Consider the following 25,749-nt stretch of genomic DNA (forward strand, 5'->3'; position numbering starts at 1 on the left):
TGGGCAGGGGGAGGGGGGCGGGTATTTACATATTAATGAGTGAGATGTACACCATCTGGGGGATAGTCATGCTGGAGACTCAGACTTGTGGGGGGAGGGGGGAAATGGGCATTTATTGAAACCTTAAAATCTGTACCCCCATAATATGCCGAAATAAAAAAATAAATAAATAAATAAAAAAGAGAGAGATACTGGGAAAACTGAGTGAGGTCCCAAGGTGCTGAAGGGTACTAAGGAGTTATTGTCCCATGTACAATGTTTCTTGTACCTTGTATCTTCTTCAATAAATGTCTCTATTTGTCACATAACAGACTGGATACTTTCGGGACAGAGTTCATATGTCTCCATTTACTGAAAATTTTCTTTAATGTGTCTCAACTATGTTTTGAAGCTTTCAATTAAGATGTCCACGTTTTATGTTAAATTTACTTCTAAATATTTTCCTTTTAAATTGCTATTTTAAACTTTTATTTTTCAATTCCTTGTTACTATTTTACAGAAATACGATTTTTTAAAATAGTCACCTTGCATTCAGCAGTACTTATAAAGTTACTTATGTTTTAGAAATTTTGTTAGCTCCTTTGTGATTTTCTACATAAACAATTATATTGTATACAAAGATTGATTAAATTGTTTAAAATCTAGATTCCTTAATTCTTTTAAACTTGCCTTCACATCACTGACTAGGACGTAACATAGGTTGTTGAAAATGTGAGAGTAGACGTCCAAGCCTGATTTTTGATGCTAAGGAAAGCCATTCAGTATTCCACTGTTGTGTGAGAATCATCCTATCGTATACTATCCTATCCTATCTTACCCTACCCTATCCTTTTCTTTTGTGGATAACTTTATCTAGTTAAGGATATATCTTCTATTACAAGGTTGATGAAATATTTTTTAATAATTATAAATAGATGTTGAATTTTGACAAATGCTTTTTCTCTTGCTTTTATTGATAAAATACTCTAGGTCCTCATTTTATTAAATTTATGTAATAAATTAGTCTTTGATTTTTAGATGTCAAATAAACTATGCATTTTTGGAGAAATCCCAGTTGCTTAAAAAGTATTATCCTTTTTATATATTGCTGGATTTGATTCACTAATATATTAAGATTTTTGCATCATGCTTATGAGGGATATTCACCTTTAATTTTTTTTCTTTGAAATATTTTTGTCAGGTTTTTGTATCAAGGTTATGCCATACTCATAAGGAAAGTTATAAAATACTTCTTTCTGTGTTTTAAAAATAATTTGTGCAAGATTAGCATTATTTCTTTTTAATGTGCTAGATAGAATTCACTAGTTTGCTTTGTAGAAATTTTTAGAATTACAAATTTAATTGATATTAATATAATAAATGTAGCACTATTCAATATTTCTCTTCTTGCATCAATTTTGTTAAACTATTTTGCAAGCAATTTGTTCATATTATCTACATTATCAAATTTTATTGGCACAAAATTCTATTAGATGTTCCTTTATGATACACTTAGTACCTATAGGTTCATTAGTGGCTTGATATTGACTATTTGTATTTTTTCTTTTGTAATCGGTTTTACCAAAGGTTTATTAATTTATATATGTGTTCAAAGAACAAGATCCTTTCAGTGTTTTTTTCTTTCTTTATTTTATTTTTTCTCTTACATCAATTTCTTCTCTTATTTTTATTTTCCCCACTTTGACTGACTTCAGGTTTATTTTTTTTTCCAGCTTCTTAAGGTGAATACTTCATCCATAGATTCTTAAGCTTTTCTTATGTGCTATTAATAATACAGGCATGTAAAACTATAAATTTGTTTTTAAGCACTGTATGAGTTATATCACACAGCTTTGATGTGTTGTGATAATTCAAATTTCGATATTAATATCTTGTGGATAGACAGCATTCTCTATAATAAATTAATCTTTTAGTATGTTTTGAGTATTTATGTCATAGCATACAGTTTATCTTGGTTAATTAATGTATACTTGAAAACATTGTGTATTCTGTAGCTTTTGGGTATAAGGTTCTGTAAATATCATTTAGCTTGAATAGTTTAGTATTTCAAATCTTCTACAGCTTTTATCATTGTTCTATCAATTTATAAGAGTGTACTGTGAAAGCATTGAATTATGATTGCGAATTTGGCAATTCTCCATTTATGTCTATCATTATTGTTTCTTATATTTTTACATGTCAGTTATTAAGTACATAAATACATAGGATCATCATATCTTTCTATTGAATTAACTCTTCATCATTATGAAGTGCTCCTTTTCATCTCTGATAATATTCCTTTTCTTGAAGTTTAATCTGTATGTTAATAATATACAATACCAGCATTTTTATTCTTCCTGTTGGCATAGTATACACTTTTTCGTCTATTATTTCAGCTTATCTTTTTCTTTATATTTAAGGTGACAATTTTGACTGTGCCTTGTTTTTTCCTAAATCAGGTTTCATAATTTAATTTTAATTGAAGTTTTTTAGTGGATTTAATATTTTAGTCTGTTTAATTTTAATAAAATTAATATAATTAATATACTAAGATGATACTACTTTTTTACATGATGTGGTTTTTTAACCATTTCATTTTATTTCCTTTATATGTTTAAGTATATTTCTATTTATTATACAGTGATATCTGTATGTGTGAGTATTCATTCTTAGCTTAAAATTATTAATGTTATGAACCTTCATGTAAAATATAAGCAAATTACAAGTATATATTTGCATTTATTACCTCTCTACTTTGTGTTGTTATTGTCATATATTTTCACTTTGCATATGTGATAAGTGCTCTCAGATAATGTTATTGTTTTTTTTCAGTTGACTTGTAAAATATTAAGATAATATGAATTGGAAGGTTTTGTTTATATTTATAAATTTATTTACCATTTGGGGGGTTTACTTTTATTATTCTTTTATGCAGATCTGAATTTTCATGTGGCATCTTTTTCTTCTACTTGAAATACTTCCTTTTATATTTCTTGAAACGTAGATATGCTAGTAATATATTCTTTATTTTACCCTACTTTTTGAAATATAGAAAGAATAATTTCCAGTATTTGCTAGTACAATAGGGAAATTACAGTTAACAATAATTTGTGGTATATTTCAAAATAGCTATAAGAGAAAAATTATAATGTTCTAAACATAAAGAAAAGATAAATGTTTGAGGAGATGAATATACCAGTTACCCTTATTTTATCATTATGCATTATATACATATATCAAAATATCACAGATAACTCAAATGTATATATATATATATATAACCATGATATATCAAAAAGGTACAAAACTATATTTAATATATTTCTTTCTTGCTATGGAACACTGTGTAGATAATATTTGGTTTTGTTCTAGCACTTCTCAAATTTTGTTTTATATTATTTCTCCAGTTTTATTTTTAAATTTTTATGTGAATGCAGCTATAACTAATATATTTATTCCTCTGTATGTGCCTTTTAATCCAGCTTCCCCCAACATTCTTTTTCTTATCTTTAATTTTCAACAGTCTCATTATTATCAATAAGTGTCTAAGAGTTGCCTAACATTCTTTCTAGATCAGTAGGATATTTTTCACAGTGTGGGAAAGTTTTGGCCTTCCTTCTTAAACTGTTTTTCTGACTCATTTTTTCTTTCTTCTTTGAAACTCTAATGGCATGTATCATACCACCTGGCATTTTAACATTGGTCATTATACACGTCTTTCCAGCCATTTTTTTTTCTCTCTATTATTTAGGTTTGATAATTTGTCCTGGACTGTGTTCAGCTTCACTAATACTATATCTAATCTCCCATTAAGCTTATCCAATAAATTTTTCATTTCAGGTATTATACTTTTAATTTTGCATTTCCATTTGTTTCATTTTTATAGATTTGTTTTTATCATCACTTCTAAGAGTCCTCATCTTATCATTCATCATGTCCAACTTTCCTTGAAATATTAATACCTTTATTATATTTACATTTGTGTTAAGTCCTCTTTGATAATTCCTACATCTGGGTTATTCTGGGGCATGTTTCCATGTATGTTTTACTTTCTCTTGATTGTAGGTCACAAATTTTCATGCCTCATATTTTGTGTGTGTGTGTGCTGAAAAATTGAAGATAAATAATACATTATAGGAAGTCTTGGATATGTTGTAACTCCAACACTTCCCATCCTTACATGATGTCTGATGTCTGTGTTAACTTTCACCCTACAGCAGTTTCTCTTTGTTGCATTGTGTTAATATTCACACAGAATCTTAACATAGGTGTAGTCCTGTCTTCACTCAATAATGTGGGAGAAACATACACAGAATTCTGGGGCTACTGCTCTTGTATATTTCTGTCTTTTATGTTACTTATCTTGCAAATACAGCCTATTTATGGGCCCCAAACTTCAAGATCTGCTGTGTAATTCGGCAAACTATATTCTGGTTTGCCTTCTAACTCTTGTATTTCAATTCATAAAGTGCATGCATTCAGAAACCAGTGTGAACATGAGACTCATCCCAAGCATTTCTCTTCTCTTAGGGTCACATATGTTAGTTCATTTCCTCTGAAAAGCAGAAGCCAAAGCAGGATTACACATGCAAAAGACATACTGAAGGAAATGACTAGAGGAATAAGAGGTAGGGCAGCCAGGGGAGGAGGAGGGAACCATTAGAGTGTTTTGCAAGTCTTACCCCAGAGAATGTAGAGAGAAGGAAGGAGGGCTCTATAGAAAATGTGCTTTCAGTGTTTAGTGCATTTCTGAGAGTTTCAGTTAAGCATATGGAAAGTCCCTTAGACAAAGTCACCCACCAGAAGACATTAGTATATATTTAATTTCAAAATATTACAGGATACAAACGTTTGTGGTTAATGTATTGATTCTGTTATGCTTAGGTAAGGGTTATATGTGTGCCTGTCACCCAGATAGTGTTCACTGTACCCGTTAGGTAAGTTTTTGCCCACCCCTATCTCTCCCCTTCCATTTGGTTTCAATTGAGTTATACTTCCCTCTTGTGCACATGTGTGCTCATCAGTTAGTTACAATTTAATAGTAACTACAAGTGGTGTTTGGTTTTTCATTCTTTAGATACTTTACTTAGGAGAATGATATTCAGTTGTGTTCAAATTGTTGGAAAAGCCCTTAATTCACCCTTCTTCATGGCTGAGTAGTATCCCATAGTATACACATACCACATTTTGTTAATCCACTTATGAATTTACTAGTACTTGGGTTGATTCCACATCTTTGCAATTATTAATTGTGCCACAATAAATGTTCAAGTGCAGGTGTCTTGTTAATAAAATGAATTCTTTTTCTTTAAGTAAATATTTAGTAGTGAGATTGCTGGATCTAATGGTAGTCTACTTTTAGTTCTTTCAGAAATCTCCATAATGTTTTCTATAGAGGTTGTATTAATATGCAGTCCCACCAACAGTATACAAGCATTCCTTTCTCTCTGCATCCACACCAGCATTTATTGTTTTTGGACTTTTTAATAAAAACCATTCTAATTGGGGTAAAGTGATATCTCATTGTGCTTTTGATTTGCATTTCCTTGATGATTAGTAATGTTAAACATTTCTTCATATGTTTAAAGGCAGGTAAGACTGAATGGTTACTTAATTTCCTGTGATTAAATATTTCTTTTACACCAAGGCCTAATCACATGCTAGAAACAGGTTGGTTTTTTTTAATGTTTTATAATTCTCCCCTTGGCCATAAAAACACAAAGAATCATTTCTTAGTACCCAAGCTTCTAATGCAAGAGCTTCTGTCAGATTGGTGAGCTTTCACCTTTTACAGATTTTATTTACTAAAGAATACTTTCCTAGTCTGATTTTATTCGTAGATGTCAGCTATACATGTTACTTTGTAAAATATTTTATAACAATAAAATAAGTGTGGGAAATATTGCTTCCCCTTTTCCCTCCCTCCATCCCCTCCTCTCTTTCTCTTTTTTATCTCAGTGGGATCCAGATGTGAAAACTGGCTCAAGCTCAGAAACTATCAGGAAACATGAAATTTATTGGAGAGGCTGCCCTCAGCTTACTGACCATCTATACTTAGCTTCTGATTGTGTTTCTGGAGGAATATGTTTGTCAGCTGTCCATCCTAAGGATGCTGGGATTATTAACCACCTCTATAACTCTCCGAGTCAGGGCCTATGGCAGCCACTCTGATTTTGCCACTCTTTATGGCAATTGCTTCCATCTTGCTTCTGATGGTTAAATGCTGCCTTCAGCCCTTACATTTTCAAGGTTCTATTATCCTTCTTGTCATCAGGGAACCCAGTTCTGCAATAGTATTTATTACCATAAACCCTGCCAACAGAGGGCATGTGCTATTAAGTTTCTCAAGGATGATGGCATTCCTCTCAGCAGTGCATCACTTGTTTTGGTAAATGAGGTGCCTTTCAGGCTCTTCCTCAGAACATGATTAAATGGTTGGTATCCTGGCCTTGCACAGTAAATCCAATAGTTTTGACACTTTTGTGAATTTCTAAATTCCTTTTTACCATGTCTGTCATGGCAGTTTGGGTATATATACTTTACTTACTATGGGCTATAACTTTTCCCAGGCTTCTAAGAGCTCAATCAGTATATTAGCACAGTTTTCTGGGGTTTCTGTCAGGGTATCAAATCCTTTATCCTGAAATAGTTCCCCCTTATCTGTAAACTGACTACCCCTTATCCAATCTCATGTTGTAACTCTTTGATACAGGAACCTTTGGAACCAGATCCAATCATACTCTTCCAACTTCTTCCAGTATGCTGTCATCCCTAGTACCCAGTGGGGATTGGCTCCAGGACCTCCCATGGATACCAAAATCCTTAGATGCTCAAGTCCCTTATGTAAAATGGTGTAATATTTTCATATGACTCATGCACATCTTCCTGCATACTTTAAGTCATCTCTAGATTATTATAGTACCCAATACAATGTAAATACCATGCGGTTGTTATACTATATTTTTATTTGCACAATATTATTGTTTATTGTTGTATTGTTATTTCTTTTCACTTTTTTCAATGTTTTTAATCTGTTGGTTGAATCTGGGGATACAGAATCCATGGATATGGAAGGCTGACTGTATATTGACTAGGTCCTATAGAACCCACTAGAAGTTTATTGAGAGTTGACCTCAGCTGCCTTTGGGTATATCCCTTAGCATACCTAGAACTTCTCCAGCTTGAAGGTTAAGAGCGGAGCTGAGTTCTATTGCTGAGAAGTGTTCATGATGCCTTGGGAGGCACAACTCACCTATCATTTTGAGAAATGGGGGCATGCTGGTTTTTACAAGGAGGTAGTGGATATCTTCTTCAAGCTCAGAGTATTCGGGGACCTGGGATTAATGTTTTTTAGTTCAGTAACCCAAATGTCCCAAATTCAAGGCTCAGGGTCCCATTATTTTCCAACCAGAAACAAATAATTGGCGTTGACATAGCCCTTATAGGAAAGATGGAGAATTCAACCTTCTCTGGAAGTTACTCTGCTATTATTATAATTGATTTCTGGGTCTTAGTCTTGGGTTTTTTTTTTTTTTTTTTTTTGGTTTTTTTTTTTTTTTTTTTGCCCTCCATCTTTAGGAGATAACAATATTTTTATAAGCTGCTCTCTGAATTTTACATTTCACCTTCATTGGTGATTAATCACCAAAAACCTTGTATTGGACTTCTCTGATGCATCAACATCCCTTGGCAAAAAATATCTAATTTGATTTTTTTCTAACTAACACTTTGCTTAACCACCTAAACCCTTGACATACTGAACCTTTGAGTACATTCACTATACCAACATACCATCCCAATGCACCAGAGTGAGAGTTTTAATGATTGTACTGCTATAATTGCAGTATTCCATGTCCTGTCAATGATGATGCCCTCCTTGCCAGCTGACTAAAAGAGGAACCAGATTCACTATCCCGTATTAAAACTTGTGTGTGTAGACATGCCAGTGCCAATTGTCTTAAGTTGAGAGTCCTAGAAATGAGACTCTGAGATGAGGATTTGCACGTGGGAAGTGTGTTGGGCAGTACACTTAATATTAACAATTTTTAGCATTTCAGTCTCCAGAATTGGGCAGAGGGAGAAGTTGAACTTCATTGCAAGTACAAGAATGGCCTCATACAGTTTTATAGGAAGTGTTATAGGAGTTTTATAGGATGGCCCTTCAGAGTTTTTTAGCCTTGAAGCAAGGGAGACATGACTTTACCCTCCTATATTACAAGAAGTAGGTTTCCACTTTAAGAGGACCTGTGAGCTGAACACAGATGTTCTTTTCAGCTGAAGAAAAATTCTAGGGAGTGATTTAGGGACTTGGCTGCTGATATTCTCAAAAGGTTGGGGAACGAGTTTCTCAGTCCTACAGAGGGTTCTGGGCAGGATATCATTACAGTAACTGATTACAAATGGCATTGTGTTATTCACTCCTTCTTGATTTTAAATTCATAAGGATTTGGGGGCCTTTTTTCTCTGTTTCTGCTGTAACCTTGGAGAGTAGTAAGAATGTTGATTGAGGTATTCTTATGTTTTTTTCCTCTACTGTCATTAATGTTGACACATATGATGACTACTATAAGTGATACACATTAGAATTCTGTTATTTAACATTCCTATGAGAATTACAATATTTTTTCAAAAACCCCAGAATTTTATATCAAAAAGACAACTAATTTTTGAAACCTCTTTCAAAGGCAAACTGCAGCAAACCCAGTATCTCTGTAGCTTCAGGAAAATAGGGCTGCTTAATTAATTCTAGGAAGCCTAGAAGAAAATAAAAAGAAGTAATGAAAAATATAAATGCCACCCATAGTTTCAAGTGAATTTTGTTTATCTTGCTGCTTAAAGCAGCCCATTGTTAATTTTGGAAATCTTTTAGACTATTTAACTTTCACATCACCTTTAATGCCACTGAGATTTACTGTCAAAATCAAACAATGAAAATAAGAGACAATCATGTAAGTGGCAAACATCTCTGCTCTGCTATCTTTTTGCAGTGGGATAATAAAACTCAGGTCCATTGATCCAGGCACTACTGTATAAGAGCATCACATGGCTCATAGCACAAAACCCCAAAGATGATAGGTGCAGAATCACACTCTAATACAATATTTAAAAGCCCTATAGTAAGTTAATATATAACATTATGGTCTGAAGAAAGAATATTTTTTGTGAAAGATTACACATTCAAACATATTGAATACTCAACGTGGCATTTATTTGGATGGGCAATGAAGAATTCATATAACTGTTCATGAATGATCACATAGTTGCACATAATGTTCAGTAACACTTACCTGAATATTTTCATACTGCTATGAGATATAGTCATATACAAAGCCTAAGAGTGCACATTTGAATGTATGATTGATGAAAATGGGCCTGGTTGATATTATTCTAGGATCATCTACTCTCTCTAATGTTTATATAGGCCCTTGTATTGCTTTCAAATAAAATAATAAAGTGTGATATGGGAGCTTTAAAAATATTTTACAGGTTATTCCAAAAGAATTAAGAAATAAAAATACAAATGAATTAGGAGCCATTCTAGTATTTTTTCACAGTTTAAGGAAATATAATGACAGACATTTTTCAAATGGGCGTTTTAGAAGCTTATGAAAATGCATGTGGCTTAATTATCTTTTGAGTACTGTTAGAGTGCTGGTTTGTGCCATGTTTGACACAAATAGCACAAGATTCCACTTATTTATTTCCCCAGTTTTACTCAGTGTGACTGCACAGCAGAACCAAAATATTCATAATTACTAAATAAAGCACTTAGCTTTGAGGGTGGGGAGTTAGAATTAAGGAAGCATAGGAATTTTACACATTCTAAGTATTCTGGGGGAAGAGGAAGAAAGAAAATATGGCAGCTGAGAATTCCTTACAAATCAGTCAAGAACACACTAATTCTCTTTTTTTTTTTTACTTTATTAAGGTGTAATTGACAAATTAAAATTGTATATAAAGTATACAACTTGATGTCTTAACATATGTATACATTGTGAAATAATCACCACAATAAAGCTAATTAACATATTCATCACCTCAAATAGTTACCTTTTTTCCTGGTGAAAACACTTAAGATGTACCCTCTTAGTAAATTTCAAGTTTACAATGCACTATTTTTAATGAGTATAAAATAGATGTCTAGAACTTATTCTTTTGCATAACTAAAACTTTGTACTTCTCAAACAACATATTCTCATTTTCTTCTCCCTCACCCTTAACAATCACCATTCTGCTCTCTGCTTCCGTGAGTTTGACTATTTTAGATTCCACCTATAGGTGAGATTATGCATTTGTCTTTCTGTGTCTGGTTTATTTTACTCAGCCTAATGTCCTCCAGGTTCATCCAAGCTGTTCCAAATGGCAGTATTTCCTTCTTTTTAAAGGCTAAATAATCTCCAATCATGTCTATATCTATAGCTATCTATATATATGCTTTATTTTCTTGAACCATTCATCTCTCAATGGACATGTAGGTTGTTTCTACATCTTTTTTTTTTTTTTTTTTTTGAGACAGAGTCTCGCTTTGTTGCCCAGGCTAGAGTGAGTGCCGTGGCTATTTCTACATCTTTGTAACTGTGAATAATACTGTAATATAAACATGAAAGTGCAGATCTCTTTGACTTACTGATTTAATTATCTATGGATATACATGCAGAAGTGGGATTGCTGAATCATATAATAATTTTATTTTTAATTTCTTGGCGATGCTCCACACTGTTTTCCATATGGCTGTGTCAATTTACATTCCCACCAACAGTGTACAAGGATTCCCTTTCACCACATTCTTGCCAGCACTTTTTATATTTTGGATAAGGACTATTCTAACTGGGGTGAGGTTATATCTCATTGTGGTTTTTATTTGAATTTCCTTGTTGATTAGTGCTATTGAACATCTTTTCATAAACTTGTTGCCTATTTGTATGTCTTCTTTTGAAAAATGTCTATTCAGGTCCATTGTGCATGGCATCATACTTCTTGATCTGAAAATATATTACAAAGTTATAATAACCAAAATACTATGGTACTGGCATTAAAAAGACATATAAACCAAAGGAACAAAATAGAGAAGCATAAATTCATTTTTGTGTGGTCAACTGATCTTTGACGAGGTTGCCAAGAATGCACAATGGAAAAATGATAGTCTCTTTAATAAATGGTGCTGGAAAAACTGGTTATCCACATACAGAAAAATGAAATGAGACTCTTATCACATGTCATATTAAAAAAACAAATCAAAATAAATTAACGTCTTAAATGTAAGACCTGGAACCATAAAACTACTAGGAGAAAGCATAGGAAAAAACTTCTTGATATTTGTGTGGGCAATGGTTTTATGTATATGACACTAAAAACACAAATAACAAAAGCAAAAATAGACAAGTGGGATTGCATCAAACTATAAAGCTCCTGCACAGCAAAGAAGACAATCAACAGAGTGAAAAAGCAATCCACAGAATAAGAATAAATATTTGCAAATCATATATCTGATAAGAGATTAATATCCAAAATATGTAAGGAAGTCATATAATTTAATAACAAAAAGCAAATAGCCCAGTTACAAAAAGGAACACATCAATTCTTTGACTCTTGCTTTAAGACCCATGATAGAGACTCAGTAAAAGCCAAAAATAAATAAATAAATAAATAAATAAATCTGATCTTTGTGAGTTAGGAGACAGAACAGGAACTAATTTAATAAAGATCATTTAAATATATATGCAATATTGCTTTCTCTTTAAGAATATTTACACCAAAGCTCTTATTTCTTATATTACTAAAATTGCTATTTAATTATCACATTAATTGTAGGGCTTTCATATATCTGAAGTATCTGGAATTATTAATGTTCATGAGTCTTCATAGCTATGCTTATGTAAGGCCTTTGGGACAACAGTAAACACCCTAGAGATGTCGTAATAGAATATAAAAATATGTTAATGCCGTGTTTTCCTGAAAATAAGACCTACCTATAAAATAAGCCCTGGCAGGATTTCTAAGCATCATGTAAGCTCTACCCTGAAAATAAAACCTAGCGATGGGCGTGGCTATGCAGCATATCCGCACAACCCGTGCATTTTGTCTTGGAGCGGTAAAGAAGACAAGCAACCCTTCTCATGTGCCCCATGAGAGCTCTATTACTCGACATGAGAGATTGGGGCCAATGGTTCTAAAGGAAATAGAGTCGCAAGAAATTCAGGATGGAATTCAGGGTTTGGAGAGTTATGATGATGTTCCAGAAGAAGACAACTTAACTATATTTGAATAAATGTAGATTGTTGTACCATACTTAAAAAAATTAACACATCTCCTGAAAATAAGTCCTACGGTGTCTTCTTGAGGAAAAATAAATATAAGATCCTGTCTTATTTTCGGGGAAACAGGGTACTACTGTTTTTGATTACTTCAATTCATTAGTGTTTCCCATTCTGATGCATTTTCTATAACCTCTTCTTCTCCCCTCTGCCATAATGTCGCCTCTCCATTATATCCTATAAAACTGGAATTTCCTTTTTAGTTTATCAATCATATCCATTGTAAGTTGTCTATCTTCTTGTTGGTGCCTAATAAAGCTTAATGGATTAATACAAATGCTATTGTGCTGGCTAATTTTATGTGCCCACTTGTAGGGAATTTTGGATGAATTAACATTTAAATTAATTAACTTCAAGTAAAGTAGATTGTCCTCCACAATGTGGGTGGGCCTCATCCAAACAGTAGAATGCCTGAATGGAACAAAGCCAGCCTTTGTGAGCAGGAAGCAGTTTTCCAGCAGACTGCCTTTGGACTTCACCTGTACCATGGGCTTTCCAGAGTCTCCATCTTGCCCACTTTTGGACTAGCGCTATACTGCTATATCATTGGTTCTCCGAACCTCCTGGGTCTGGAACCTCCTGGCCCACACTTCAAATTTTGCACTCACCAGTCTTTGTAACTATGTTAGTCAATACCTTATAATGAATATTTTTCAAGGCATTGGTAAAGATATTGGCACCCTATTGGTTCTCTTTCTCTGGAGAACACTAATATAGATACTATAAAACTTGGATATTCTGGATATTCAAATTACATTAAAATATATTTCAGGCATTTAACCATGATCACATTCTTATCTTCTCTTTATGGATATATCCTAGGTCTTTAAATACTCTCTGCTTAAATAACAAAGCTTGCATAATGGAGATATTGCATCTCTAATTACATTGCCAAAACAAGTTTATGACTACAAAACAGCTCTCTCAAGAAAGTGACAATGGAAACAATTTATTTCATTTTTGAAACCCCAGAATGCAACAATAGCAAATGGAAAAGAAAGAAAGAGAGAATTAAAAGTGACTAAAAATATTAATATCACCTCTTTTAGGAAAAAAATGACAGTAGGTAGTATAGAATGCCTAGATAAGGCAAAATCTCCTAAAGTCACTGTTAAAACTTGACCTTTATTTTCAAATTCTCCTGCTTAACACCTTTCTAGCTGGAAAAATCAGACAGAATATGCAATCAAATTTTGAACCTTTTATTTTTTATGTAATTATGGTTTTAATTCTCTGAGGAGTAACATACAAAATTAATATATAAGAGCATGTTTGGCTATAGCAAATGTTCCCAACACATACTTCAACAGTGGAATTCTGATGTCTTAAAATTCTAGAAATTTTCCACAGGCCTTTGACCTCTCACAGATTATAAGGAAGAAGAGTAATGTCTTTATTCTATATTTCTTTTCTGAAGTGTCCAAAATGTTTCCTTTGAAAAAGTATGAATGGGTAATGAATTTTTTGATTAAATGTGTCTTCTTAAAAACTACATGGAGGATTTCTGTTTCCAGCTACGGTTTTTCTTCCCTCCATAAACAATTGGAATATTAGACAGAATATGTTCTCAGATACTGGGACTGCATAACAGTCAATACAGAACTGTGGGATAAGAGACATAAAAGAGGTAACTGTCCCCAACCACCCTGCCTTTCTGCCTGTGAGGAACATATAAATTTTGGAATAGGGAGGGCCAACTCGAAAGAGCCATCGTAGTCTGTTTTATTTGAGGAGATAGAGTTTGGAGTATGAAGTTGAGGTGGCTATAATACTTGGAGACAGATTACCAGTAAAGAGAGATTTAGATCTACATAAGGTCCTTATGGAGTTTTTGTGGAATGCCAATCTACATGTTAAATTGAAACTCCATGGGGCCAGGCAAAAAACAAAACAACAAAATTTAGAGGAAAGAACAATTTCCAGTTACATGTAAGCTAAACAATTCCTGTACCTAAAAACAGTGCCATGGATCCTTCCAAGTCCCTAAGTAGAGAGAAGTCATTGAATATATAGGAATTTAGTAGTGATACAAAAAAAGTCCTATAGAATATATTACTATAGACCAAGGGTCAGAAAATTAAGGACTAAATCTGAAGCATTAGCTTTTAGTAACTAAAGTTTCATTGAAAATGTCTCTTTTTATTAATTTACATATTGTCTATGGAGCTTTTTTGTTACAAGAAAAGTTGATTAGTTGTGATACAACCAAATGGCCTGCAAAGCTTAAAATATATACCGTTTGGCCCTTTAGAGGAAAATTTTGCTAATTTCTCCTCTAGGCTAGCCCTAGTCAAAGGATTTTCATGAAACGCAACAGCCTGTATGAACAAAGTTCAATATTATTAAAAGTCAGATACCAAAATCCAGTAAAAAAAAATACTTAAAATTTACAATATCTTAGATCCAATCAAAAAGTATGGTACATACAAAGAATCAGGAAATTATCTCTATACCCAGGAAAAAGACCAAGAAATGACAGAGATGATGAGACAACTAAAATAGCTATAATTGCCATGCACAGCATGCTCAAATATTTTTAAAAAATGAATGTAATGAAGAAAATAATGAGTAATAGGAATATAAAGGAAAAGAAGCAACAGGGAAATTCTAGAGATAAAAGTACAATACCAGAAATTGAAATGGCCTTGAATGGTAGATTAGACTCTGTAACAGAAGAAAATCAGTGAAATTGAAGACATAGCAACAGAAACTAAAGCATAAAATGAATAAATATAAACAAAAGTACAAAAGGAATAAAAAAATAATGAACAGAGCCTCATGGGTCTGTGGGACAACATCAGTTGAAATAAAACAGAGTATTAAAAAAAAGGAAAAGGAGAAAAAAACATGGGAAGAAATACTTATTTTAAAAATACATATACCTTATTCCAATTAATCTCATGCTTGGGAATATATCCAATTAAAGTAAAACAAAGTACACAAGGCTATATATAAAGAAATATTATTGAAGAATTGCTCAGAATGTTCTGAATACAAAGAAAGGATATGATGATGAATAACTCAGTTACCTTGATTTGATCATTAGACATTATATACTTATTTCAAAATTTCACATGTACTTTATAAATATGTACTATTATATAGCCATAGTAATTGAAAATTTAAAAATCAGAGAATAATTAATAGTTATAATATATGCATGTTATAAAATATTATGCAGTCTTAAAACAAATAAACCAGTATAATAGGAATATTTCCAAAAAATTGTTATGTAGAAAAACAAGAGACAAACATTGTAATATGATCTCACATTTTTAATATAAATTATTTAAAAATAATGTATTTGTACAAAATGGCTAAAATGACTACATTTAATAATTTGATTCATCTTTTTTTGGTTCCATTTAACAATTTTCTATTAATTCATTTATGGATTTATATGGGTTTCCCTATCAAGCTACATTCTGAAATTATTGTTCATAATAATTTAGTACCGATTTCTTGTTCTCTTAATTTTTGTTAAAGCTCTCTTCATATACAAAGTTATAAATCATTTAATGTCAAATCTGTTGCTTTGTCCAGTTATGATTTTTTCTACTGCTATCAAGCTTAAAATATATTTTCTCTTGAACAAGCTTTCTTTTTAGCTTATAGGAAATTAATCACTGGGGGACTTTGAAGATTCTTACCAAACGCAAGAATTCCTTAAATCCAACTGAGTATCAAAGATGTTCTGAAGACTACATAAGTAATAGTTTGTGTACTAACTTTTAATTGTGTGAAATGTTTTGTGCTTAATAAAGCATATATGTATTTAAAAAATAGTACATTTTCAAAAACCATATGTGAGTTTAAATTGATTTAATAACAGATACAAAAAAAAGTATACCTATAAGATAGGGAGTTTAAATTTATTTTGGCACAGGTACTTTTTCGGTATCTGTTGTTGAATTAATTCATAGTTGGATCCAATTTTGCAAAAGTACTATTTTTCATATATATATACTTTATTAAGTATAAAACATTTCACATAGTTAAACGAGACATAAAGACAAAAGTTATGTGTAAAACATTCATTGAATTGGCATCTCAAAAAAAGAGAGGGATGAGCAACCTATATATGTTTCCTAGAAGCCCAGAAGTTCAAGGTTCATATGTTATTTCTCGTACTAATGCCCAGCCTCTGTGTGTAAATTTGAACTATCTAATAAATTCTATATCTAATAAATTCAATATCTAATAAATTCCCTTTTTCTTAATTTTGTGGAAACTAGTATTTTTACTACCAAATAAGGAACCCTATGTGATCAAAAATAAGGACAAAACTTAAAGAAGATAGAATGTATGGAGAAACTGAAACATTTTGTGTTGTGTTCTTGGCTTAAAAGAACAACACATATCATTAAACTTTTGTCACCTTATTGATTTTCCTACATTGACATGAAGAACCTTAGAAGTAGTACTTTCTGAATCCTGTTTTCTAGCTTAACTTGATAGTGGGCAGAAAGTTCTCTTCGGACTAACTCCCATTTAAGGATCCTTCTCCTCAAGGATGGAGGACTTCATGTCTCTCCTGGTTGTGGCCAGATTTATTTTTCACTTCTTGGCTTCCAAAAACCTAGCCATACCCTGTGCCTATCAAAAAAATCACACAAACTGATGGCAATGCAGAGTTAGAGTTAACTACTAATAACTCAGTAGTCATTAAATTGTTAGTTCTCCATTTAACTTTTGTTACTTTTGCTTGCTATTCCTCTTGGTTTCTTTAGTTGCCCTATCATAGTACATTGTATTATACAATGCAGATATAGCATTTTATTATTATCATCATATTATAAAACACAAAGACAAATAGTGTGTAGTAATGCTGTCTAGTAGAAATACAATGTGAATCATAGATATAAGACACATATAATTTTACTTTTTAATAGCCATGTTAAAAGAAAGATAAATTTTAATAGTTCATTTTATTTAATTCAAAATTTTCAAAACATAATTTCAAAATGCAATCAACATAATATTTATTAATGAGATTTAAAATTTTTTTTGTGTGCAGAATGTTCAATATCCAATGTGCATTCTATACTTACTGCAATTATATTTCCATTTGGACTCACCATATACATTTTAAATGCTCAATAGCCACACATGGCTAGGAGCTATAATGTTGGACGTTGCAAGACTCTAGAATTTTTTTATGCTGGGCTGCATATGGCTAGTTTATTTGCAAATTTTATAAGGACAGAAGCCTTGTCTATCTAGTTTAGCATAATACACATATAACCAAGCACAAGGTTATTCTAAAATAATAGACATTTGAAAATTTTTTATCAATAAGTCTTTTGGTATTATGTTATCTGTTTTTCTTTAGTGTGAAATACATAGTTCCATCTTTTTTATTTTTACTTTTTAAGCACTATTTACCTACCATAAAGTTATCTATTTATTAGTTTTTAAAATTATATACTTATTAAACTCTTAGATACAAGGTGTTCTTCATTTAAAATCTTGTGATATTTTTTCATTTCTTCTTTCTTGAGTCAGTTTTCTAGAATAAAAAGTCCTTTTGGTTGAGACCCTAAAAAATTATTAGTATAAAATGATGATTTGTTCTATGATCAAACAATGATTATATATTAAAGTTTACACATCCCCATTCATGTATTATTATTATTATTATTTTGGAAGTTTAAATTACATCAACCATCAGTAGAGTTTCCTCATTTGGTATCCTTAAAAGAATTTTTCCAGAAACAGATACTATTTTGCTCATATTTTAGTTTTAGATTTTAGGACTCTTGTGATGTTTATTCTCATTTATATGGTCCATAGGGATTTGACTGGAATTTGGGAGATAGTGATGAAGATAGTCTCAAAAAAAGTCTTATTAAGACTAAGATAGTAGTCTATTGTAGTACTACTCTTAGTAGTCTTAATAAGACTTAAAAAGTCTTAATAAGACTGAAAAATATTTTCTACATGTATTTTTTACATTTGCTTTATTGAAATCATCATTGTTTTAAATTTAAGGGCTATAGTGCTAGATACATCCTGAGAGCTGTTCTTTTTGATTGAAAGGATTATGTTTGTTGAATAGACCATTCCTTTTAGGATTTCTCTCATGTTTCCAGGGTATGTTGAAAAGAAAATTTGAATGCTTTCACTAAATATGATTATTATAATTTTACCTTTAGATAATTTAATACACTATCATGATTATTGTGTTGAGTTTATATTTTAATATAACATCCTGATTTTTACTAGATTACATAAGTCAGGTGCTCTTATCTGAAAATTTTAGCCACTTATATATAAACCTCTATCATGATTTTACCAAAATTATACTGTCTTTTAAAAGTTCATGGCACTTAACTTGAATATGATATATTAAATGACCCCAGATACTTTTATGAAATACATTTTTAATCAGCATCTAGCATTTTGTTTGACCTCTAACAATGCAAATTGTAACATTGCATTACAGTTCTTGGTCGTAAGGAAAATTAAGAAAAGGCATAATGCTAATTGTGCCAGGTGGTGCATTACATTTGTAATGGCAAAGCTTATTACTACACAAAATGCATTTACTGTAAAAGAATATCAAGAATTCCTGTCTAGTGCATTGCCGATTTTTTTAATTATCCCTATTAATGTGCCTTTAATAGCAATACATAGTGCTAACAAACTACCCAGAATTAAATATATAAATGATATTGTGCATTTTTCATTAAAGGACATATTTAAATAAAGCAAAATAAAGTTTATATTTAATAGTCTACAGTTATGTCAATGAAGATAAAAGCAATGCATATTCTGTCTTAAGAAAGTTGATTAATAATCGCTGAATTTCTTTAACAACGAAAGCTTGGATTCACCAAAATATAAACAATACTAATAATCATATGTTTAAATATTTCAACATTTTAATGTGTTAATTATCTTCTAAGATATATTCTGTCTCAAAGCCTCCTTACAAGCTAAGGAACATATTGAGAAATTATATACATGCTGTGTAAAATATGTTGTCATATATGTTGCAGTTACTGGATTCAGGAAAACCTGCTCAAGGCTTAACAAAAAATAAGAGTTTAGAGTATTATCTATCAACATCAAAAGCAATATTTCATTAGTTAAATTAATTATGATAACCTTGTGAAATATGGGAATTAAGGTAGTAACTGTGAAATAGAAGAAATGTACTCAGTAGAATATTATTTTATAAGAATAATGTTATTAAAATGGTCACAATATATTAAATAAAATGCATGTGTTATAGAACAACATATATCTTATGATACAAATGGTGTGGGTAAATGTAATATGTTGTGTTTATATGTACATATATTGTGTGTGGAAAATGGGAATGAGAAAGAGAAAGAGCAAATTAGTACCTTGAAAGAATTATAACCAAAGGAATTATAATAATCATCATCTAGGTAGTGGGGTTATGTGTTCTTATTTCTATTATTATGCTTTTTGAAAATATTTTTAAAGTTTTAAATTAAGAATATAAGTGACTATTACAAGAAAATGATAATTACAAAAACGTATGTATCAATGATTTTAAAAATATATTTATTAATTATTTAACATATGCCATATGAATCAGTACTTCCTTCAGCAGAAAAAAACCTTTTTTTTCCTCAGATCAGACATTAATATTAACAAAAGTCTATGTTTTAGACCCACTCATCTATTTACCTCCCAAAAAGGAATTCTGTTTTTTCTTGTATTTCTAATTTCTTTCTACTTCATATGTTAATCCAATCAATAAGTATGAAGTCTGTGGTGGATGTTAATGTGCCACTAGGAGACACTCAGTCTATAAGGAACCAAGAATGTTGTGTGATGATGGTTGGTAGCTGAGTCCTTCCTTCAGAAATGCCTTTGGAATGTGACAGTATCTCCTGTGGAGGGACCAGGGTCCAGTGATGATTATTACGGGGCTAAAGATGCCCAGGCCCTTTGCCTTGATTCAGAGTTTCTCTGAAGGGCCATCCCCAGTTCTGATGCCCTGTGTGCTTGACTGAAGCCTCTGTTCCTGCTGCATTCAATCTTTCCTTTCTCCCTTCTCAATCCTCTTTTTTGAATTCCCACATAGATACTGTCCCTGAGAACATGGCCAAATGCACTTTCTGCGTACAAATCTCCGTCTGCTGATCTATTTTGCAGGAAGCATGACAAAATGATTATATAAAGTTGCCTCCAGCTAATGTCACAAGGGACTATTTATTGGGATTACAAAGGAAATGTTAAGGTCCTATATAAGAAGGGGAGTCCTTTTTCAGTTCAAACGCCAGATGAAACACATTTATTTTTCTTGCCATCACATTTTAACATGGTGAAGGACCCCGAAGTATGTTGGGAAGCTCAGTAGAATAGAGAAAAATGCAGCCTAAGCAGATAGACACACTGTTCCTGGAAAACAAGTGAAGACGTCAGTCAGCACATTGCAGAACATCTCAGAGGGAAGCAAAGTCCCTGTGGAAATCAATTGCTGTAGATTTACTTAAAGTGAGCTGTGTTTTTTTTATGACTCCAAAGGCTAAGTATTTAGTGGTAATGGCTCATAAAATTATCATCAGAAGGAAGAGGATCAGCAGAGTTGTGACAATTTAATCAAATTCAATTAAATAAATACTTAATTTTCCTTATATTTTCTGAGCACTGTTCTAGATGCTAGGGACAAAACAGCAAGCAAATAGATTAAAAGAAGAAAACCTTTATTTCATTACTGATGATAAGCATTAATGAGAAAAATAAAGCCAGGAAAAGGAATAGGCAATGCTGGGAAGTTTAAGATTTAAATAGGATGGAAAAAGAAGGATTAGGTGATGTTTGAGTTAGCACTTGAGTGAGTTGATGGAATTAGTCATCCAGCTATCTGGGATAATAAAATGAAAGATGAGTTTTAGAGAAAATTGTAATAGAGATTTCATGGGGGTAAAATGGTTTACATTTCTTCATTTTCTTAGTGAGGTAGAATGCAGAGGTTATTGTCTATCCAATTCCCATCAACCTCTCATTTTTTGAACCCATTACTTGTTTACCTTGTATATCAAGCACTCTGTGAGTCATATTTTACATCTCCACAATTCTTGCAGCTTAATAGTTAAATTTAAATATCACACAGTCTGCATCTCATCCAGGCTCACTCTTTCCCTGAAATGTGCTATTCATAGCATCTATCATCCTTTTGGGAGAGGATAAATAAAATAATTATAAATACAATGTCACAGTCTGAATATTCTACCCACTGATCACCAGGAATTTTTTATTTCATGTTCCTCACTGTGGCTAAGAACTGAACTATTATAACATGTGTAATTCTGCAACCAGGTAAACCAACTCTCCTCATAATTCTGTGCTTCAAAATATTATTTTGAAATATTGTACTTCAAAAATTGTTCAAAATATTTTGTGAAGTTGCTTATCCTCTCCTGTACTTGTTTTTGTGTAATTCTTTTCTTCTTATCCAATCACTTATCTATCCTTTTTCTCTCAGCCCTCCTCCAAACCTTAGCAACTGCTGATTTGTTCATCATTCCTGTAGTTTTTCTTTTTCCATAACATCAAATGAATAGAATCTTAAACTACATAGCCTTTGAACCTGGCTTCTGTTACAGCACTATGCATTTGAGGTTCATCTATCTTGTGTGTATCAACAGTTGATAACGTTTTATTGTTGAATAGTACTCCATTGTTTGAATATGCCAAGTTTTCTACACGTTCACCTGTGCTTGATTAACTTTTTAAGATACTGCCTGTCTTCCTTTGTTTTGTGTTGCTATAACAGAATATCACAGGTTGGGTAATTTATAAAGAAAATAAACTTATTTCTTACAGTCTTGGAGGCTGAGCAGTCTAAGGTCAAGGGACCACATTTGGTAATGGGCTCCTTGCTGTGTCATTCCAAGGCTGAAGTTGGAATGGCAAAAGAGCATAGGCAAGAAGCTGAGTTGCTAGATTGTCTGGTAGTTCTGTTTTTAAAGTTTTGAAAAACCTTTGTACTAATTTTTTGCAATGGTTGTATTATTGTTGAGTTTTAGGAGTTCTTTCTCTCTCTCTCTCTCATATATATATATGTGTATATATATATATATAGATCTTTTGGGATATAAATTTTTCATCAGCTTCACACTTAAAAAATACAATCATGGGGGGGCAAGGGCAATATACATAAACTTACCATTTGTACCCCAACAATATGCTGGGGAAAAACTAAAAATAATAAATAAAAATAAATAAAAGAATAACTAAAAAAATAATAATAAAGTTCATAGGTGGGGATTCCAGCCCTACATCTTCAAAAAAAAAAAATACAATCATGGGTCACTTAACTATATGGGATATATTCTGAGAAATGAATCATTAGATGATTTTCTTGTGTGAACATTATAGAGTATAGTTATACAAACCTAGATGGTATAGACTACTATACATTTAGGCTACATGGTATAGCCTATTGTTCCTAAGCCAGAAACCTGTACAGCATATTACTGTACTAAACACTGTAGGTAATTGTAATAAAATGGTAAGTGTTTTTGTCTTTTTTTTTTTCCAAAAAGTGTTCTTAGGCAGAAGAGTAAGTATTTTTGTATTTGAACATATCAATACATACAAAAGGTACAGTAAATATATCATGTAAAACAGCAGTCCCCATCATTTTTGGCACCAGGGACTGGTTTCATGGAAGACATTTTTTTCCACAGGCCAGGGAAGGTGAGGTATGGTTTTAGGATGATTCAGATTCATTACATTTATTGTGTAGTCAAACCTCTCTGCTAATTATAATCTATATTTGCAGCTGCTCCCAGTGCTAGCATCACCGCCTCAGTTCCACCTCAGATCATCAAGTGTTAGATTCTCATAAGAAGCACAACCTAGATCCATCACATGTACAAATTCCAGTAGAGTTCATGCTCCTATGAGAATCTAATGCTGCTGCTGATCTGACAGAAAGTGGAGCTTATGCAATGATGTGAGCAATGGGGAGTGGCTGTAAATTCAGACAAAGCTTTGCTAGCTTACCTACTGCCCACTTCCTGCTGTGTGGTCTGGTTCCTAACAAACTATGGACTACTACTGGTCCACATCCCAGGGGCTGGGGATTGCAGGTGTAAAAGATTTAAAAAATGACATGCCTGTATAAAGAACCTACCACAAATAGACCTTAAAGGACCAGATGCTGCTCTGGGTAAGTCAGTAAATGAGTACTGAATGAATTTGAAGATCTTGGATATTACTGTACATTACTGTAGAATTTGTAAACACCATACAAGGGAGAAAAATGGCAGAAGGTAACTTTCCAGTGGTCACTCCCACACAGAAGCATCAAACTGAAAAATGTTATATGTATAAGGTGCTCCCTCGTGCTAAAACGTTCAAAGTGACCATAGGCTTAGGGACCATAACAGTCAGTTTCCCCTGAATTCCTGGAAGGCCCTCTGAAGAAACATGATACAAACAAAGCCTGAATGTGAAGACTGGAATAAAGACCTAATTCTTCAATGCCCAGACATAAACAAATGCCCAAACATCAAGAAAATTCACATCGGTATAACCTCATCAAATGGATCAAATCAGCCACCAATTACCAATCCTGCAGAGAGGAAGATGTGTGAACTCTCAGACAAGAATTCAAATAGCTGTTTGGAGAAAGCTAAGCTCAACACACTTCAAGAAAACACAGAGAAGCAATTTAGAAATTTATGAGATAAATTTAAAAGAGATTCAAATTAAAAAATCAAACAAATGCTAGAGCTAAAATGCATTAGGGGATTTCAACAGCAGAATTGATCAAGAAGAAGAAAGAATTAGTGAGCTCAAAGACAGGCTATTTGAAAATACACACAGGAGAAAAATATGAAATTAGTGAATAATACTTATGAGATCCAGAAAATAGCCTCAAAATAATAAATCTAAGAGTCATTAGCCTTCAAGAGTTAGTTGAGAAAGAGCAAAAGGTAGAATGTTTATTCAAAGAAATAGTAACAGAAAACTTTTTAAACCTAGAGAAAGAGATAATTATCCAGCTACGGGAAGGTTGAAGATCACCAAATAGATTGAACTCAAATAAGACTACTCCATGGCATATAATAATCAAACTCTCAAATTTCAAGAACCAAGAGAAGATATTAAAAACACCAAGAGAAAAGAATCAAAAACCATAGAAAGGAGCTCCAATATATCTTACAGTAGTAGAAAATTACAGGCCAGGTGAAAATGGGATGATATATTCAAAGTCCTGAAGAAAAAAAGAAAAAGGCCACCAAGAATACTATACCTAGCAAAGTTAATACTTTCCCATGCAAACAAAAATTGATGCAATTTATCACTATCATGCCCATATTATAAGAAACATTAATGAGAGTTCTTCAACCCCAAGGAAAAAGACTCTAATGTATAATAAGAAAACTCACTGATAAAAAGTAAGTATATAGGGGGGCGGAGCAAGATGGCGGACGAATAACACGGCCAGACAGAGGGTCTCTGCAGAAAAGACCGATTCTAGCAGAAACTAGAGGAAAGAAGCAAGAAGACGAGCATACAGCGGACAAGGGCCGGAAGGAGGGGTACCTGAGACCCCGGGAGACTCCACGGGAGGAGGCTGCGGAGGAGAACTGGAGGCTGAGACCACCGGAGCAGCCCGGAGACCAGCGGCAAGGGTAGGTGGATTCGCTGTTTCCCCTCCCCTGCATTCGGGACTGCTGGTGGGCTCCCAAGCGGGTGGAGAGACCTGCGGACATCAGCCCAGAGACTGCCGCCGCCTGCCAACGGTGAGCCTGTAGCAGACGTGGCACCAGGTTCCCAACTTCCTCTGGGCACCTCCGTGTGCACGGAGAGCCGCGCGGCAGGCGCCATATTGCCTCCTCCTCCCCTCCGCCGACCCTACCCGCGGCTGCCCAGAGAGACAATACAGCCACCAGCCGGAGGCACCTCCAGGGAACGGGACCTTCCCATTTGGGACCCCGCCCGCCCTCCCAGGTGCTGCTGGCACCGTGTTCCCAGGAAAACGGTGCCGACTCAGAGGCTGAGAGACATAGACCCAGCTTGGGCTCCCTGTGGGTGAATTAGGACCGGAAACCCTCTCCCTGGTGGGAATACAGTTTGAACTCTGGGACCCAGAGGTCGGACCTGCAGACCAGATCCCCTGCACCGAGGGCTAGCATTGCCCGGGGCACAGAAGGATTATACGTGAACAGCCTACTGAGGTCTGTGTGCCTCCAGGGGCGGATCGGCGTCCTACAGGGCAACCCTCCTCCCAGGAGGAGGCCGTGCGCCCAACCCAGGTGGCGTTCCTCTGCAGGGAACCTCCCCGCCGGCATCACAGTCCGGGGAGGCCTGGTGGCTTGTGGTCTGGCCTGCTGGCAGAGGCCCAGGAGTAGCTGCAGAGTTGGGGAGGGTGGAAAGAAGCGAGGCCTGCTGCAGACTGTGGGTCTCAGACAGCCCCACCCCCACACCCAGACTTTCTGGCTGAGCGGGACCATTCCAG

Source organism: Microcebus murinus, chromosome 11, assembly GCF_040939455.1.
Source record: "Microcebus murinus isolate Inina chromosome 11, M.murinus_Inina_mat1.0, whole genome shotgun sequence".
Lineage (NCBI taxonomy): Eukaryota > Metazoa > Chordata > Mammalia > Primates > Cheirogaleidae > Microcebus > Microcebus murinus.